The sequence below is a fragment of the Emys orbicularis genome, chromosome 9, assembly GCF_028017835.1.
Source record: "Emys orbicularis isolate rEmyOrb1 chromosome 9, rEmyOrb1.hap1, whole genome shotgun sequence".
Taxonomy (NCBI): Eukaryota; Metazoa; Chordata; order Testudines; family Emydidae; genus Emys; species Emys orbicularis.
Window position 1 is genome coordinate 54028476 of NC_088691.1, and position 18562 is coordinate 54047037.

An 18562-nucleotide genomic window follows, 5' to 3' on the forward strand; every position below is an offset into this window, starting at 1 on the left:
GTGAGAAAAAACCTCTCCTTTCTCTAGCTCCGGCACCTTAAAAACACATCAGGTTAATTAGAAATTTGATCCCAAATTCTCCAATCAATTTCAGGTGGATAGATTTAGTTCTGGCAAAGTTAGAGGAGGATCAAAGTCAAGCATATTTTTTCCCGGGTGGCCCAGCAGTACATAGGGCGTTTGCATGTCAGTTTCCATTTGGATGGGAAATCAGGGACATGGAGTAAGGGCATTTTCCTAGTGTAATCTTTTCATTTACAATAATGGACAACAGTCCTCTTTGCCTGAATACCTGCAAGAACAAACCAGCATGCAGGCAGCTTTCCTTTTGCAGAAGCTTTGGGCGTTTCTACTTTATCCCAAGAAACAATTCTTTGCCTCCTTTTCTCTCCAGCAACTGGCACAGATGCTAAGCAAAATGCAAAGTCTCTCTCTCTCTCTCCCCTGACTTTGTCCAAGCCCCCCAGCTCCTGAGTTTGAAACATAGGAACCCTGTTAGCTCCACATTCCTCTTCTTGCCAGGGGGCTCCAAGATTCTGCCCCCTTCTTTGCCTGCCAATTGGGTTTTACAATACAAAGAAGCTTCAGGTTATAGCTACAGAATTTCTAATAGCCTGGATCAAAATTGTAGTGTGTATAAACTCCAGGGGTGGTGTCTGCAGAGCTTCATATTTCCTTGAACTCAACTTCTTGCCTTACAAAATTTACAAATTCTATAAGACCTGCTTCATGAAAAGGTTCACAAACTCCTCATCTAACTCAAGGATTTCTCCAGAGTCAAGAGGTTTCAAATGAACAGCAGTGGAATTAGCTATCCAACCTTCTCAAAAATATTCAGATGTTCTAGATCTCAGTGAGCTCAAAAGAATGAAATAAATCTGAGTTTCTACCCCTAATAATTCTTGATACATTACATTTTAAAAAAAAAAGTTAGACGACTTTACCAAAAGTGAACAAGGTTTCTTTTTTCACAAGCTCTCAAAATTCCTGGTTTGAAATTTTACAAACTTTTCCCCAAAAATGATCTGGTATCAAGAGATCACAAATGAGACACTTCAGATGGAAAAGAGAGGGTTGGGTTTTTTTTAGAAAATTAGAAGGGGAGTAAGAAACTCCTTCAAGTCAATGAAACTGCTCACATGAGTGAAGTTATATGCATATAGAAGCATTTGCGGGATCAGTGCCTTAAAAGATAGGTAGATATGAGACAGGATATTTTTGTAAGGGTTGAATGAGTCATTTTGTGTGAAGAATCCTTTTAAGATTATGCATTTAATAGGATTCTAAGGAGCCATCAGTGCTAAAACAGAAATGTAACTGTTCAAGGAAATTCAAAAGACATTTTAGAACACACTGGATTATAAAGTCCTTCCACAGCTATTTGTCAGAGGTTTTTAAAAAACATGTTTTTAGGTATGTTTAATTATATCATATTTAGGAGGCAGTTGAGTCTTGAAATTACATTCTACAAAAAAAATCAGGGATTTAGCAAATGAATGCGAATGCTGTCTTTGGAATCCTATCGCACCAAATTACTTTGGTTTAAGCATTGCAGTTGTCAGCTGAGAATTTGTCATTTACCAAATGGTGTTCTTTAACCACCTATAAAATATCACTCATATAATGAACCTGGGTATTTTACTGGTAATTAAAATCCAAAAGCAATTAGCCTTTTGTTTATTTCACTTGGAATATGACTCAAAGCTAAATGACTACCAATTATATATATATATATATATATATATATATATATATATATATATATATATATATATATATATATATATATACACACACACACCCAAACTCAGGCATAGGTCCAGATGTCTGAATGATGTCCTAATTAAGTTAAACAAAAACATTGCCATATATATATATATATATACACACACTTTATTATGGGTTGTACTGTCCTTGTAATTCATTTCCAAGATCTAAGCAGATGGCAATTAGGGATGAAAGAATTGGTTCAGTGAAAAACAACTGGCCTGAAACTTTGCCCAGAACTCACACTGGAACTAAGGTCCCGATCCTGGAACTGGTGCAGAGCCAAGAGAGGTTAGGGCCAAGAGACTACCCATGTGGAAGCAGTTGCAGGATTGAAGCATAAGGCTGGTTTTGAAATTTGAAAGTTTAGCTGATTGGCTCCCAAGTCCCAATCCCACCAAAGTCCCAGAGACTTTCCAGGTCCTGAGCTCTTCAGTCGCTTTTAAAAATCCTGCCTAGTGTTTCTTCTCCCCATCTCCCACCCAACTTTTATGTCTGCATTTCCTAGTTACAGTGAGGACCAGAAGCAGCATGTTCAGGGAGAAAACACTAGGTACCTAAGGGCTTTTTCATCTTGAAGAACAAGAACCAGTGGCTAGAAGTAAACACCAGACAAATTCAAAACAGAAATAAGGCACAACTGTTTTTAACAGCAAGGGTTATTAACCATTGGAACAAACTACCACAGGAAGTGATGGATTCTCCATCTCTTGATGCCTTCCAATCCAGACTGGAGGCCTTTCTGGAAGATGCATTAATCAAACACAAGATACTGGGCTGAATACAGAGGGAATTGCATGAAATGCTATGGCCTGGGTTACACAGGAGGTCAGACTATCTGACCAAATGACCCTTTTCCCTTGAAATATATGAAACTATGAAACAGCATGAGACAGGGTGCAAGAGAACTCCCTTCTTCCCTGCAAAGAGAAGATTAACTCCAGCTGAATTCCCCCATCTCTTGCTCAGTAGCTAAGAGTGGAGGTCTATTCCAGACACAGGAGTGAGAGAAAGTCTTTGGAGAAGATCAGGCTTTGCACCCAACGAACTGGGTTAAACTCCAGACTGAAGGCATTTTCTGTACCTTTTGTGGCTATGTTGATCTGTTTAATGTTCTTGTTCTGGGCACCGCTTCTTAACCCTCAAGAACATATTTTTATTTTTAGGGAGAGATCTTGCTAATGTAAGGGGACTGTTGCCCCCTTACTAACACTCAGTGGGGGTGTTTTGGCTGGCTAGCTCCCAGTACCAAAAGGGGAAGGGTCGATGGGAAATCAGGACCCTGATACTGACAGTCCCCAGGAACAATGGGGAGAGGCCAATGCTCCAGGTCAGACTGATTGACAGGGTGGGCAGGCTAATCAGGGAGTCAGGAGGCCAGGGGGGTCCCGTCCTCCGTGTGAGCCAGAATTGCCTGGGTCAGACAGAGTGGGGCCGAGCTAAGGAGAGGGTAGGGGCCCAAGCTGAGCTGGGGAGCAGAGCTAGATCCAGAGGGGCCAGAAAAGCAGCCCAGGAAGCAGGTCAGTGCTGGGAGCAGAGTCACAGAAGCAGCCTACAGAGCAGACCTGTCCTGGGAGCAGAGCTGCAGCAACGAGATCCAGGGGGCCAGAGAAGCAGCCCAGGGAGCTGGAGGCAGAGCAGCAGCAGCAGCTGTGCTGAGGCAGAGTGGAGCTGGAGCTGAGGCAGAGTAGTGGAGCTGGAGCTGGGGCGGGAGCAGTCCGGAGTTCGGTGCGGTGAGCAGCTGAAGAGAGCGAGGGGGACACTGGGCAGAGGGCCCAGCACAGGGAGATGCCCCCAGCCAAGAGGCCTGGCAGGCCAGACTTGGAGGGGGATTGTAACCCTGACGGGGTGGAGACAATGCTGGGAAGAAGGGTCCTGCCACCTGGAGCCTGAGAGCATGTGGCCACCGCCAGAGCAAGTGTCTGACCCACAGCATCCCTGCAGCACAGCCAGGGCCTGAGAAGGGGCCTGGGACGTGTGAGGAACAGACTGAACTGCCCTGACATTCCAGAGACGCTGGTTGCGATGCTCCTGTGCCCAGGGCCGGCTCCAGGGTTTTTGCCGCCCCAAGCAGCAAAAAGAAAAAGCCACGATCGCAATCTGCGGCTCTTCCGCCACCGCTTCAGCGTTCGGCGGCAATTTGGTGGCTGGTCCTTCGCTCCGAGAGGGAGTGAGGGACCCGCCGCCGAATTGCCACCGAAGAGCTGGACGTGCCGCCCCTCTCTGTTGGCCACCCCAAGCACCTGCTTGATGGGCTGGTGCCTGGAGCTGGCCCTGCCTGTGCCACAGAGCGGGCGTTTTCCTTTAACCTTTCCTATTTTTTCCTTATTTTTTTTAATTGATTGCTGTTTAATAAACTGTATTTGCCTTGAACTGTATGTAATGATCAGTGGGTCAGGGAAGCATCCAGTACAGAGAGAGCACCCTGGGGTGGGGACAGCCTAGCCCTTGCCCTAAGTGACCACAACAAGGTTGGGGGTCGAGCCCCCCCAGTAATCCTGGGCCCAGACTTGTTGGGATTATGATGAGTGGAAGGGGAGCCCTTGAGGTCAGGCAGGCCTCGGGGTAAAGGGAGTAGGAGTAAAGACTCAGATCCTTTCGCTAGCCCATTTCACCGAGGTAGTGTATAAGCCAGGAAAGTTCCCCACAATAGCGGGACCATTCCCCTGCTTACACTAAGGTTGTTTTGTTTTCTGCTGAGTAATCCTACCAGTTTGCATGCAGAACAAAAATACTGCCCCAAACGCTCTTCTTGCACTGTAAGACGTCCGTCCCAGCTGGAATTAGGAAATATGGGAAACCTTGTAAGAAACCATCAGCCCAATTTCTAAATCAAAGCATCTTGACTAATGTCATTGATGGGCAAACTCAAAAAAGCTCAGTTTGATAAAGGGCCATTTACAGTGCATGTGCTTGAATAGTTGCTCTATTTCCATGGCCTCCTAGTCTACACTAGCAATGTAAGTTGGTCTAAGTTACGCTACTTAAGTTACATAAGTTACGTAACGTAAGTTGACGTAACTTACATCGACTTAACGCGGTGTCTACACCATGCTATGTCAATGGGAGACGCTCTCCCGTTGACTTATTGCATCTTCACCAGACCTGCTAAATCAACGCCTGCCGCATCAATTGCAGCGGCGCAGATTTAGCCCGTAATGTAGACAAGTCCCATGACTTCACTGTTACTACTATAAAATGATCCTTGTGTGATCTTGGGTGTAAGGAAATGCTGAGAGGGGGACGGTCCCAGAGCCCAGGCTCCAGCCTGAGCCAGATGTCTGCATTGCAATTAAACACCCCCTTAGCCCAAGCCCTGAGAACCCAAGTCAGCTGACACAGGTCAGCCATGGAGCTTTAATTGAAGTGTAGACATACCCTGAGTGAGTTCAGATTCTTGGCTTCTGATTACCTCAGGGCAGGTCTTCACTACAGGGGGGGGGGGTCAATTTAAGATACGCAAATTCAGCTACGCGAATAGCGTAGCTGAATTCGACATATCGGAGCCGACTTACCCTGCTGTGAGGACGGCGGCAAAATCGACTTCCGCGGCTCCCAGTCGACGGCGCTTACTCCCACCTCCGCTGGTGGAGTAAGAGCGTCGATTCGGGGATCGATTGTCGCGTCCCGACGAGATGTGATAATTCGATCCCCGAGAGATCGATTTCTACCCGCCGATTCAGGCGGGTAGTGTAGACCTAGCCTCAGATGGAGAGCAATCCCCTTCTGTTCTTTGCATCTCCATTCACTCCCTTTTGAACGGCCTGCTTACCAGTGGGGAAAACACTGGCAAAGGCGTCTTTGAAACATGTGATGCACTCAGTCGCAGGCAGATTGCCACTTGACTCACTGCCTGAATGGGTACATTAGGTACAGGGTACATCACTTACAGGTGGTATTTGGGTTCCAGGTTAGCTCATACACAAGTAACAATATTTATCAGTCAGAGGAAAGAGTTTTCATCCAAAAAAAAATGTGAATCATCTCTCATTAAACCACAATCCCCCAACAAAACCAAGAAAGCACTGCATCTGTATTGTTTAGATGGGAACGGAGCATGGCAAATACACCTTTATTAGGTGTAGGTCCCCATTTAAGGGTACGTCTATGCACACACAGAATACCAGTTGGCTTGCTGCACTGCCTGCTGATGTTCTTAATTGCTCCATGTGTCGCTCTAATGAGGTTCTTGGAGAGAGCTCCTTATTTCTATTTCACCTTTTGCATCTCGCACCTTTCATTGTCTCCGATGGCTCTCCACACTCCCGAATCTTGGCCAGTTCACATCACCCGAATGCCCCTCCTGCAACAAGCATCTCCACCCCTTTCTCACACCACGCCTGAGTCATTCTCCCTCACCCTGCATGCCACAAATCTTCCTTCAAATCCCTCCTCAAAATTCACTCCTTTCAGCTGATGGAGCACTGCCCCGGACCTCACTCCACAGCTCTCCCCATGTTTGAATAAGCTAGATCAGGGGTAGGCAACCTATGGCACGCGTGCCAAAGGCGGCCAGCGAGCTGATTTTCAGTGGCACTCACACTGCCTGGGTCCTGGCCACCAGTCCGGGGGGCTCTGCATTTTAATTTAATTTTAAATGAAGCTTCTTAAACATGTTAAAAACCTTGTTTACTTTATATACAACAATAGTTTAGTATATATTATAGACTTATAGAAAGAGACCTTCTAAAAACATTAAAATGTATTACTGGCACGCAAAACCTTAAATTAGAGTGAATAAATGAAAACTCGGTGCACCAGTTCTGAAAGGTTTCTGACCCCTGAGCTAGATGAATTGATTAAAAAAATACCAAAGGGGTTCTCACAAGATGGGCATGTAAGAATAAGCATATTGTACCCCTTCTCGCTACTGCAACATGCTTTCCCCTCTCCCAGCCTTTGTGCATCATCAGCCCTTGCTGCATAATTCTAATTCGGGCCCCAAAGAGCTAGCTCCATGTGAGATGATCCCCACTGGCTGTACAGAGCCCTAGAGTTCTGCGTGGGTGCACAGATCCACCAGCACAACACTCATTGCAGGACTAAGGCCTTGAAGGGTGGGTCCTGCCATGAGGTATCTATTGGTAAAGTGCCATGCACACCCTGTGGTGCTGGATCAATCATAGCAATGTATCGAAACTGTTGCTCTCAGATTCTGAATACATAATACCTGAATGCATATCGGAGCAGAATAATTCTGCACTAAATAGGCATGTACCTACCTTCCTGGGTATGAAAGGACTACACAAGCTACTTTTGGACCTACCAGTTAATAACTAGCTAGTACCAAATACCCTGGTGTATAGCAATGGTGCACCACATACAGTACCTGTGAACTTTCTTATAGAACTGCCAAGTACCTTGTACCTGTGTTCTTACCTGTACAGTACACACTAACCTGTGTATTGTACCTGTGTAGTTAACTGCAAATTTGCCGATAAAAATCAAATGGCCAACTTCTGCTCTCAATTCCCCGATGCGACTCTGAATTGCACAGGTGCAGCTGGGAGTCTAATGCAAGTCAGTATGAAAAAGGAAAGGAAACACTGGAGATTCTGAACCCAAATGTAAATGCTGTTTAAGGCTGATGCTTCTGGTTTTCAGGGCAGTTTGTATTTATGACAGATTTAAATTGCACTTAATAAATCACACTTCATAGCAAGGAAAGGCTTTTAGTTTTACACCAGTATTCAAGGACTTACTCAGATGCTGCACAAGGAGGCATGGTCAATGCAAAAGAGAGGATAGCTCCTATCAAACCCAACAAAACCATTTGCTGGCACAGAACAATAGCGTCGATCCTGAGCACCCAGCTAGAAGCCAAATCCCCCCCATCTGAGGCAGAACTGGGACTCAGAGGGTATGTCCACACTGCAATGTAAGCCCAGGGTTTGAACTCAGGCTCAAGCCTAACCTCCCTTCTGTCTATACACAAATCACACTAACCCAGGTCTTGCACCCAGGGTCCCAGGATCCCACAGGGGTGGATGGTCCGAGCCTGAGCCATGCCAGGATCCAGTGTTCAAGCCCTATTGCTTTGCAGTGTAGATGCAGGTCCACTGGACTTGTGCTCTGGGAGTCTGCCAAAAGTATCCCACAGGCCAACTTTCTTTTTCCTCTGGACAGTCAACTTTGGTGGACAGTCAAGCTTTCCCACACTGCATCATGAACAAAAGGCTAGAGCAGCCACATTTTGGGAGGGTGCTAAGAAGTCTGGGATAAGGGTGGTTGAACTCAGACCCACATGATGCAGAGTAGATGGTGGAGATCCAGGTTGGGATCCAGGGTTCAACAATTCCTAACCTGGGGTTACAAATGAGTGTAGGTGCTCGAGCCCTAGGTTAACAAACCTAGGGTCTGTGTTGACAGAAGGGGGGTTAGGTTTGAGCCTGAGTTCAAACCCTGGGATTACACGGCAGCGTAGACATACCCAAAGGTAACAGTAAATACACTAAAACCCTTGTTCTCTACTATATCATTACACAGTAAGTGAAGGTCGGGGGTCAGCAAAGATTAAAAGTGGTCAGTGGGAAAAGAGTCAAGTAGAGCTGGTTGCTGTTGGGTTGATGCTGATGCTGAAGTCCAGTCCCATCTCAAAGACAAGACAAAACAGACATGTGCATAAGGGAAAGAGGAAAGGAAGTGCAGTTTCTGTCTTTCTCATCTTCACTCTAGTTGCTGGGAAATTATTGGCACAACCCAGGGCCTTATTAGCACCTTAACAACTGGTCAATTTGATCCCTTCTGGTTAAGGCATTCCTTGGAGCTTGACTTTCTGGTTACATAGTTGCCAGAAGGTGGAACATAATAATGGTCTATCTAGCCAGTGTTCTGATCAGACAGTACCAGCTGCTTCAGAGGAAGGTGCAAGAAACCCTGCAGAAGACAGTTGTGATATCCTAAAGTTCCTTTCTGGCCCCCATTAGTTAGATATTGGTTCATGCCCTGAAGCATGAGGCTTTAGAGCCCTTCCAAAACTGAGTTTTGTTTTTTAAATCCTTATTAGAATAAATATGTATGCTCTTGTTATCCATATAAATGACCCACCCTTTTTTGAAACCTGTTAAATTCTTGTTCTCATGGATGTCTTGTGTCAATGAGTTCCACAGACGCAGGGGATATGAGGGAGATTCCCAAACCTGAGCTAATCTTTTTAGGTGACAAATCTGAGGAACTGTCCCAGATTGAGGTGTCATTAAAGGAGGTTGTGGAACAAATTGATAAACTAAACAGTAATAAGTCACCAGGACCAGATGGTATTCACCCAAGAGTTCTGAAGGAACTCAAAGGTGAAATTGCAGGACGACTAACTGTCATCTGTAACCTATCATTTAAATCAACTTCTGTACCAAATGACTGGAGGATAGCTAATGTGATGCCAATTTTTAAAAAGAGCTCCACAGGAGACCCCGGCAATTACAGGCCGGTAAGCCTGACTTCAGTACTGGGCAAACTGAAACTATAGTAAAGAACAAAATTTTCAGACACATAGATTAACATAATTTGTTTGGGAATAGTCAACATGGTTTTTGTAAAGGGAAATCATGCCTCACCAATCTACTAGAATTCTTTGAAGGGTTCAACAAGCATGTGGACAAGGGGGGTCCAGTGAATATAGTGTATTTAGATTTCAGAAAGCCTTTGACAAGATCCCTCACCAAAGCCTCTTAAGCAAAGTAAGCAGTCATGGGATAACAGGGAAGATTCTCTCATAGATTGGTAACTGGTTAAAAGATAGGAAACAAATGGTAGGAATAAATGGTCAATTTTCAGAATGGAGAGAGGTAAATAGTGGTTTTCCCCCAGGGGTCTGTACTGGGCCTAGTCCTATTTAACATAGTCATAAACGATCTGGAAAAAAGGGTAAACAGTGAGGCGGTAACATTTGCAAATGATACAAAACTACTCAAGATAGTTAAGTCCCCGCAGACTGTGAAGAACTACAAAAGGATCTCTCAGAACTGGGTGACTGGGCAACAAAATGGCAGATGAAATTCAATGTTGATAAATGCAAAATAATGCACATTGGAAAACGTAATCCCAACTATACATATAAAATGATGGGGTCTAAATTAGCTGTTACCACTCAAGAAAGATCTTGGAGTCATTGTGGATAGTTCTCTGAAAACATCCACCCAATGTGCAGTGGCAGTCAAAAAAGCAAACAGAATCTTGGGAATCATTAAGGAAGGAATAGCTAATAAGACAGAAAATATCATATTGCCTCTATATAAATCCATTGTATGCCCACATTTTGAATACTGTGTGCAGATGTGGTCACCCCATCTCAAAAAAGATATATTGAACTTGGAAAAGATTCAGAAAAGGGGAACAAAAATGATTAGGGGTATGGAATGGCTGCCGTATGTGGAGAGATTAATAAGACTGGGACTTTTCAGCTAGGAAAAGAGACTGCTAAGAGGGGATATGATAGAGGTCTATAAAATCATGACAGGTGTGGAGAAAGTAAATAAGGAAGTGTTGTTTACTCCTCATAACACAAGAACTAGGGGCCACCAAATGAAATTAATAGGCAGCAGGTTTAAAACAAACAAAAGGAAGTTTTCTTCATAGAACACACAGTCAATCTGTGGAACTCCTTGCCAGATGATGTTGTGAAGGCCAATACTATAACAGGGTTCAAAAAAGAACTAGATAAATTCATGGAAGATAGGTCCATCAATGGCTATTAGCCAGGATGGGCAGAGATGGTGTCCCTAGCCTCTGTTTGCCAGAAGCTGGGAATGGGTGACAGGGAATGAATCACTTGATGATTACCTGTTCTGTTCAGTCCCTCTGGGGCACCTGGCATTGGCCACTGTTGGAAGACAGGATTCTGGGCTGGATGGATCTTTGGTCTGACCCAGTATGGCTGTTCTTATGTAGATATTTTGTTTTATCGGATGGAATTTGCCAGGTTCCAGTTTCATTGAATGCCCCCTAGTCCTTCTGTCACAAGAAAGGAAAAAGTGAATCAGCCATTCATTATTGTGTACTCCTCCATCATGTTCCCTCTTATTGAGTCCTCTCTAAGGTCAACAGTCCTAGTCTTTGACATCTCTGTCCATATGGAATTTTTCCAGGCCTCTGAATCATTCTCCTCAGCAGCATCGTCAATCCCTCAATTCGAGGATGATCTCTAGCACAGATTTACATATGGGTCCTAAGATGAGTCAGGACTCCGATCCTGGCACAACAGATCCGTCCGCAGTAGCCTGTCTCTGAACCTTGAGCACAATATCCCATGTGAGGGCATCACTCAGAATCACTGCACTATTTTAAGATGGCAAATCCATAGAGGTTTGCACCACTTAATACATTAATAGGAAAATAAACTCAATTTTCCCAGGTTTTCCCAGGCGTGATCTAGCCACTGTGGCGATGGCAGCTTTTTTCTGCTTTCCTCTGCGTCATGTGCTTGCAGAAACTCTCCTAGCTATTCTTAGCATGTGCAGAACCACGTCCAGCCTTGTCATAGCAAAATCCAGTCTCATGGCTTAAAGAAGCCATTTTCATTCTCTGTTTTTCTTTTCTTCCTGGGCTTTTAATTTCAGAGTGGCCTCCCCTATTGTCAGATGTGCCACAATGCATCACAAAACTGGAGCATGGGATGAAACCCCTTCAAAATTCAAGGCCTTTGTGCTTTGCCCCATTCTTTTCTAAAATGCCCATCAGTCCCATCTTTCTAATGTTGGGAATAAAGCAGTAGTTCAAAGCACAGAGGTAAGGAGCAGAAAGCAACTGGCTATAGTAAGAGCATTATGGGTGAACATCCCCCCTGTGCAGAGCCAGCATAAAGCCAATGCATTGACTAAGCCCTATTTTGAAGGCTTAAGTGCAGCTTAAATGTCACATAGGCCTGATGCTACCACTGGGGTGAATTTTACCTTCAGAGAGGAAACTTAACCGCAGGTTACACCATCAAAGCGCAGAGGGAGAATTCCCGTCTGTCTGGCTCCACAGGAATCCCGACAGCGCCCATCCCAGCGCTCCACAGGATATCCCTGTCCAAGCACTTTGCCAGCACACAACCCAACATTAGCCTTTAGCAGCCATGCTCCCGCCTTTCTGTGTTCCCCTTCCACCGGCCCCAAAGGGTTCATGGAGATTATCCAAATAAGAGACACACTCACACAAAAGAAACCAGTAATGGGCAAACCATACATAGGTCCTAGAGTCTGGTACCCCATTTTTGTCAGAACGCCCATCATGTTAGATCCTGTCCTCTGTTCTCTGGCTTCAGGCACCTCTGAAACGCTCGTTTTGCACTCTTCTTTGACGGAACAGGCAGTAAAAGGAATCCAATCAAATAATCAAAAACTAAAGAAAATAAAAATACATGTGCAGAGCCCCTGATTCGAACACTCACCCTTCCAAAGGATAAAATAATTTCAATTTTATTCTGTCTCATTCACTTCCCTGCCCCCTCCCTTCCTAGGTATATATACATATCTGTATATTTATAGAGGGCTTTTTTATTATTTAGTTAATATGAATTACAGGCCTCGAGCATCCTCCCCTCTAAACCCAAAATGAGGAAGCTTTCTTTTTTCTCTCTCTCTTTTTTCCCCCTCTTCTTTTCCCCTCACCAACACGATTTACATTCTCAATGTAATGTATTAAAAAGTTGACAGGGCCGAAAGGATTCACATGATGTCGCTAAGAAACCCAATTTCCATGATGAATTGCCCGGAGCCCCTGAATCACAAACCATTTTTTCCGCTGCTCAGAAGTTGATTTTTTTTTTTTTAAATCTTCTTAAAGCTTCTCTCCTAATCTTCGGCTAGAAGAGATGGGTGAAAGGATTTTTTTTTCTAAACTAAGGAAAGTATTAGCATCTTGGTTGTTGTGCATCAAATTTGAAAATGCAAGGTTAGTAATATTTCAAATCGGCTACGGTCCAAGCCACTTGATAAGTATGCTCTCTCTCTCGCTCGCTCTCTGTCTCTCTAAGTTTCTGTTGGCAGAAGTGCAGAGCTATTGCAGCAGTTCTGTGTGCGTGCATGGTTGAAGGAAGATTCACACACCTGCCCTTCCCCCTCCTTCAGACACAGCTGTTTTCCAGTCTAAGAAACACACCAGTCTGCACTTGACTGGTCTCAGTTCAACAGCCCAGCCCTAACATCAGTCCATATTTCCATTTGGAACAATATTGACCTCATTTCTAGGGTCTGGGTTTGGCTCCTTTTGCTAAAACACTTTGCCCTAGAGGGAACCCCCCAGGGTTATTTCTCTTTAATGAACGCCCTTGCTACCAAACAATGCACAAGGTGAAAGCTAGTCACTTTGCCCACTCCAGGGAGACACCGAGCCAATCCTAACTACAGCTTCTTTCAGGAAAACTCCCTGCCTGCTTCTCCTCCTTCCCCAGCACACAAAAATCCAGAGCCGATTGGTGCAGCTGCCTGACAATGCGTGTGGACGAAATAAAGGCAGTTTTCCTTGCCCAGCACTGTGATCATTGCACCAAGGCATTCCCATCCCCCATCATCTCTAGATCATGCATAGAAAGGGCCGGGACTACTTAAAACCATCGCAGTTTCCCCCAACATGCAGATGACAATGTGCATTCAGAGCTAAGGCTGCTACCAAACACCCTGGGGTGGCCTCAGATATAGCCAAACCTCTAATCTGTCGTGAGGAACGCTGTAGTCCCATCTCGAGTGCTTGGCCTCCATCCAGGAATCCCTGGATGAAGTGCTCTGGCCTGTGTTATGCAGGAGGCCAGATTAGATGATCACAATGGTCCATTCTGGCTTAACATGAAATCATGGCTACACCACTTTGATGAGGGGTGTTGATAGAACATTGGTTGGTCTTTTTTTTAATCTCCCAACATTCTCTCGGTTTTACCCAGACTGAACCTTAGCTGGCCAGCCCTGGTCCAAGCCTCTCTTACCCTGAGCCAGCCATTTTGTTGCATCAGCAGCCTTGAATGGGAGAGCACCACAGACCTGGGTATCATTGCCTGGCAAAGACATTGCAGCTCCTGTCCCCTTATCAGCCCTCCCAACAGCTCCATATGCATGTGAAGCAAAGTAGGGGATCCTGCAGCAATGGCAGCCAGTCAAACAGGAGCAGAGACATTGCAGAGCAAGCCCAGCTACCCCTGCTGTGAGCCCAGGGTGTCAGTCACAGCTCATGGCTGAATTACCGGAGGCGGTGCATAGGGCTAAGAACCAGCATGCACACATGACCCTCATCCATCACTCCCAGGAGAACAGCAAATACCACCAGAGCTCTTCCTTCCCGCATCCAGGCCTAGAACCAGATGGACGGGGCGAGGGAGCCTGAGATGCCAAGGTAGCACCAGAGCTACATCACCGCCACTTCTTCATAGCCCATGCTGGCGAGATTGTCAACACCAAGCAATGTTTTCTGGAGTGAGGGGCTGGCCAGTGCCTCCTTGAGCCTAGGGAAGTGATGGCAAGGGACCCAGTGTCCACACCCCAGCATTGACCAGCCACAGTGATAGGAATCCAACCAACAGATGATGGCCCAAAGCGCCTGGTGCTTCCCTAAAACCCCAGCAAGAAGGATCCTGTCCCCACTCAATTTGCCTTTGGTAAGGAGGTGTCTGTTGGTTATGTGTTTGCATAGCGCCTAGCACATGGATGTGACAAAGCATAGCACCTCTAGGCACTGCTGCAATAATAATGAATCCCTGGTGTCACCTCTAGACATAGCACCTGTATGCAACCCCCTCCTGGCTCCTGGGGGAAGAGGACATGGTTGGGGTGCGTTTGTACGCCATCTACCCTGGCTGCTGAAACAGTTCCTGGGAGCTTCAGCCCTGAATCAGCTTATGTTGGGGATTGGCCCAGCCACCAGCCAGCCAGCTCCAAGATTTGGGGCCACAACATTGACATAAAGCTCCTTTGCCAGCAGACTGGTCCAGCACAAAGCACAGAGCAAATAGCCTGGCCCTCTGGATGCACTAAAGCACAGCGTCATCCACACTGGAGCCAGCTCATCCACAATTTTACATGCAAATCCCTCACACTGAGAAAATCTCAGCTCTGTCCCAAATGCTGGCGGCCCCGAATCATCAGGATGCCACCACTGGAGCATTTCTGCTGCACAGGACTCGGCAGAGGCAAAGGGTAGAAACACAGACCTTTCTTTGATCTCGCGCAGCTACCGCATGAGCATTCATGCAGTCTTTCAATCATTCAGCCTCAGCACAAGTCTCACGCCACTGGCAGCCTCGGGGTCCTTCTCCTGGCCGCATCTCTCCCAGGTGATGTGTAAGCCAGGCTGAGCTATGAGAGCACAGCTGAAGAAGAGCGCATGCAGGAGCTATTGATGCTCAAGGACCACTGATCATTTTACTGTCCCACTAGGCCATTGATAGAGTCATTTGGAGCCAAATCGCCTGGGGCATCAACCATCCTGGGGCGACATCCTGACATCAGTCTGGGAACCTGAGAGGAAGAGAAGAGAGGTGGGAGAGAGATGCTCGGTGTAACTAGACAGCCCCCTCCCCCAGAATCACTCACTGCCTGAGTTAACAAACCCACTCTCACTCCCACGATTAGCCACTGTAATCCCACTGCTCCCCCAGGGCTGGCATGTTACACTACGGACCATGAGCAGAGCCATGGGACCCAACAAATTCCCCAGCCCTCACTCCAGCTCTCCTCCAAGCTCACGCTCCAGGTCAAACTTTCCCCAGTAGCAGACCCAGCTCCCCCAGAGGTTCCCTCTCAATGGCCAGACTGCTATTTAACCCATTCTTCCCCACTCTCTGCCCACTCAGCCACATAACACAAATACCAGCCCAGATCTCTGCCGGTGTGAACTGGCTCCACTCCGTTCCCTGCTGCGCCAATTACACCTGCTGGGAATTTGGCCCACAAGTAAGAGGGCAGAAAAGAGAGGGGTACTAACACAAACAAGTATCCAGCCACCCACCATCTGGAAACCCTGCTCCCAACACCCCAAATGGACAATCCCCCCAGCTACTCCGTGAACATCTGCCTTCCCTCTCCACTGATATTACCTTTCAAGATGCTCCCCCCCTTTGAGTGCTGACCTTTGAATTAAAAAAGCATCCTCTTCATCCTTAATCCACGCCCTAACTGCCTTCGTCCCCACATCCAAAGCACAAATCCAAAATACAGGCCAAATAAATTGCATCTGTTATGGCCTTGATCTATTGTTTTATTGAAGGCACAAAGATTTCTAATAGATTAGTGATGTGCAATTTTCCTGTGCAGGAGCCAGGCTGGTTCGACCCAGTCAGGATTATCTAGGTGATTTCAAATTCTGTATTTAATGGCTGTTTCAACTGGTTTCCCTGGTACTGAGGGCTCACTGGTCTGTAATTCCCAGGATCACCCCTAGGCCTCATCACAGCAAACCACATTAGCTACCTCCCAGAATAGCAGCTGATTTCAATGAGAGATTGCATTGGAGCTATGCAGGACTGATGCTGGGGAGCCCCTTAAGAGCATCCAGCTGGGCAGGTTTAGGAACTCCTAAAGCTGAGCCCTGCTCCTGCAATCACAGATCCAACCTTAGTTTAGCCCCCAGTTTGTGGTTAGCCAGAGGGGGGGGCTATTCAGGGATCTCCTGTGCAGAGCGCTGCAAGCCAGATTTAACACTGGCAATATGGATACAAAGTCAGGATGAGACAAGAGCAGAACGACTGGAGTTTGTTCCAGTGACGCTCTGAAAGGATGAATGCCTAGATGTCTATCCAAGCTACCCAAGCCTGTCAGACCTCCATCCCTACATAATCCCACCCCACCCCACAGGAACCGGAACAGACCTTCTCCCCACACAGCCCTCTTCCTCCCTGTTGGTGTCTGTCTGGTGCAGAGGACCAGTGATCTGCTACCTCACCCTCTCTACAAGCCCTGTGGAGCTGTGATGCTCTCACACTGTTCTGTTTCAATCCCTGGCTGGCATAAACGATCACCCTCTCCCACGCATCCTGGAGAGTGCAGCCCCGAGCCCTGGCACCTGTTTGTAGTTTGAAGGGGATAGGCCAGTCCCAGTGCCTTCACCAGGGCAGACTTCAAGCATTCAGAGGACCCTTCTGTACAGCCCTGCAATTGGAGAGCCCTCGTAACAAGGCATGTAGGAGCACCGCCAGCTTGGCAGTCTTGTGAAATGTCTACAGTATCCAATGAACCCCAGCTACCTCTGGGCATCTCACACCACGGGGCTTGGTGTTTTTGCAGAGGTGCAGTGCTTTGAATAACTCCTGAGCGGCTCCTTGCACTGAGCTGGCTGAGAACACTCGCACCGAACTGCTGCCATGCAGAAGGCACCATCCCTCTGCTAAACCCTAACAGCTGTGCCAGGGAACCCTTCAGGCTCTTGCAGCCCTGCAACAGCTTCTTTCCTCACCCCATATACCAGCTGTGCCCTAAGAAGCTTGAGAGTGGCAAACACCACCCCGTCCGTGAGACTTGGCTTCCCACTAGGATCACATTACATTCCAGTGCATCCCCTGTGCAGAGGGGAAGCCTTGAGGGCTAGACTGGACCTGCTCCAGGTTATCATTAGTCTTTATCCTAGTAGCACCCCAAGGATCAGGATCAGGGCCCCCTTGTGCTAGGTGCTGTACATACACAGTAATGGACAGTTCCTGTGCTGAGGAGGGCACAGGTTAAAATAAGACAAGAAGAGGCTTGTTTAGCAGAATGCCGCTGTGAGGGGGAGAGGCAGCCGTTGCACTGAGGGGGCAGAAATGGATTCAGGGAAGGCCTGTGGTGTATAAAGAGTGCCATGCTGAGGGCCCAAAGCTGGGGATCCGTGAGCACGGTGGGCTGGAATATCTCTCCGTGGTCAGTCATGAGGGACAAGTCTGGATCTTGTTACTTCCCTGCAGCCCTCTCTTTGTGATTGAAGGGAGCATGGCATGCTGGGAAATGCAGTCCATCGTGGAAGCCATAGTTGTAGTCCTAGCTTTGTGGGCTATATATAACCAGCGCCCTTCTGGAATAGCCAGGTATGTTTTATGCTCTAATGGTTTCTCTGTATAATGATATTGGGATCACGCTTCTGTGGGTGGGTTTGGCTGACACAGTGGGACAAGTTACCCATTCCAAGGACTTATTCACTGGTCACACTACATCAGGCTGCAACGGCTGGAGTATTTGCTGAGAGACGAACATTTGGGAATAGGTGGAATTTAGTTATAACATTTAGGAATTGTGTGAATTCTTCCCTTGGACCGAACAGGCACTGATCTCTTACAAGAAGTCTGTAAATCCCTGATCAGTTTGCTGATACAGACTAAAAAGGCTACCACTGTGAAACCTGCCAGAGAACTAGCATGTTATATGTTCCTTTGGACAAGGCCTCTTATTCTATTTACTATTTGTCCTGGCAAATACACCTTCAGGATCTGATCCTCCTCCATGAGAGCTTTGTCATTGATTTCAGCACGCATAGGATCAGTCCTTAAGAGCCAGAGCCTCAAGGTATTTAGGCACCGACGTCCTATTGAAACCAATGGAATTGAGGCACCTAAATCCTTTTGAGGATCTGGACTTAAATGCTGAAGGATACAATTTTCAAAAGCCCCTAAGTGACTTAGATGCTTGGGTTCCAGTTATTTTCAGTATGACTTGGGTGTCTAAGTCACTTAGGGGCTTTTGGAAATGTTCCCCTAATGGTCAAACAGACACATTTGAAATATTGGGGTCCTATCTCCAGGATTCATGCTCTTGGTAGCATCTACAGCTAAACCATTTACAGGAGCAGCAGTTTGGTCTTAATGCTTTGGTTGTTTCTGGAATCACCATATCTGTGAAAACTCCTGGAAAGCACTGGTGAATCT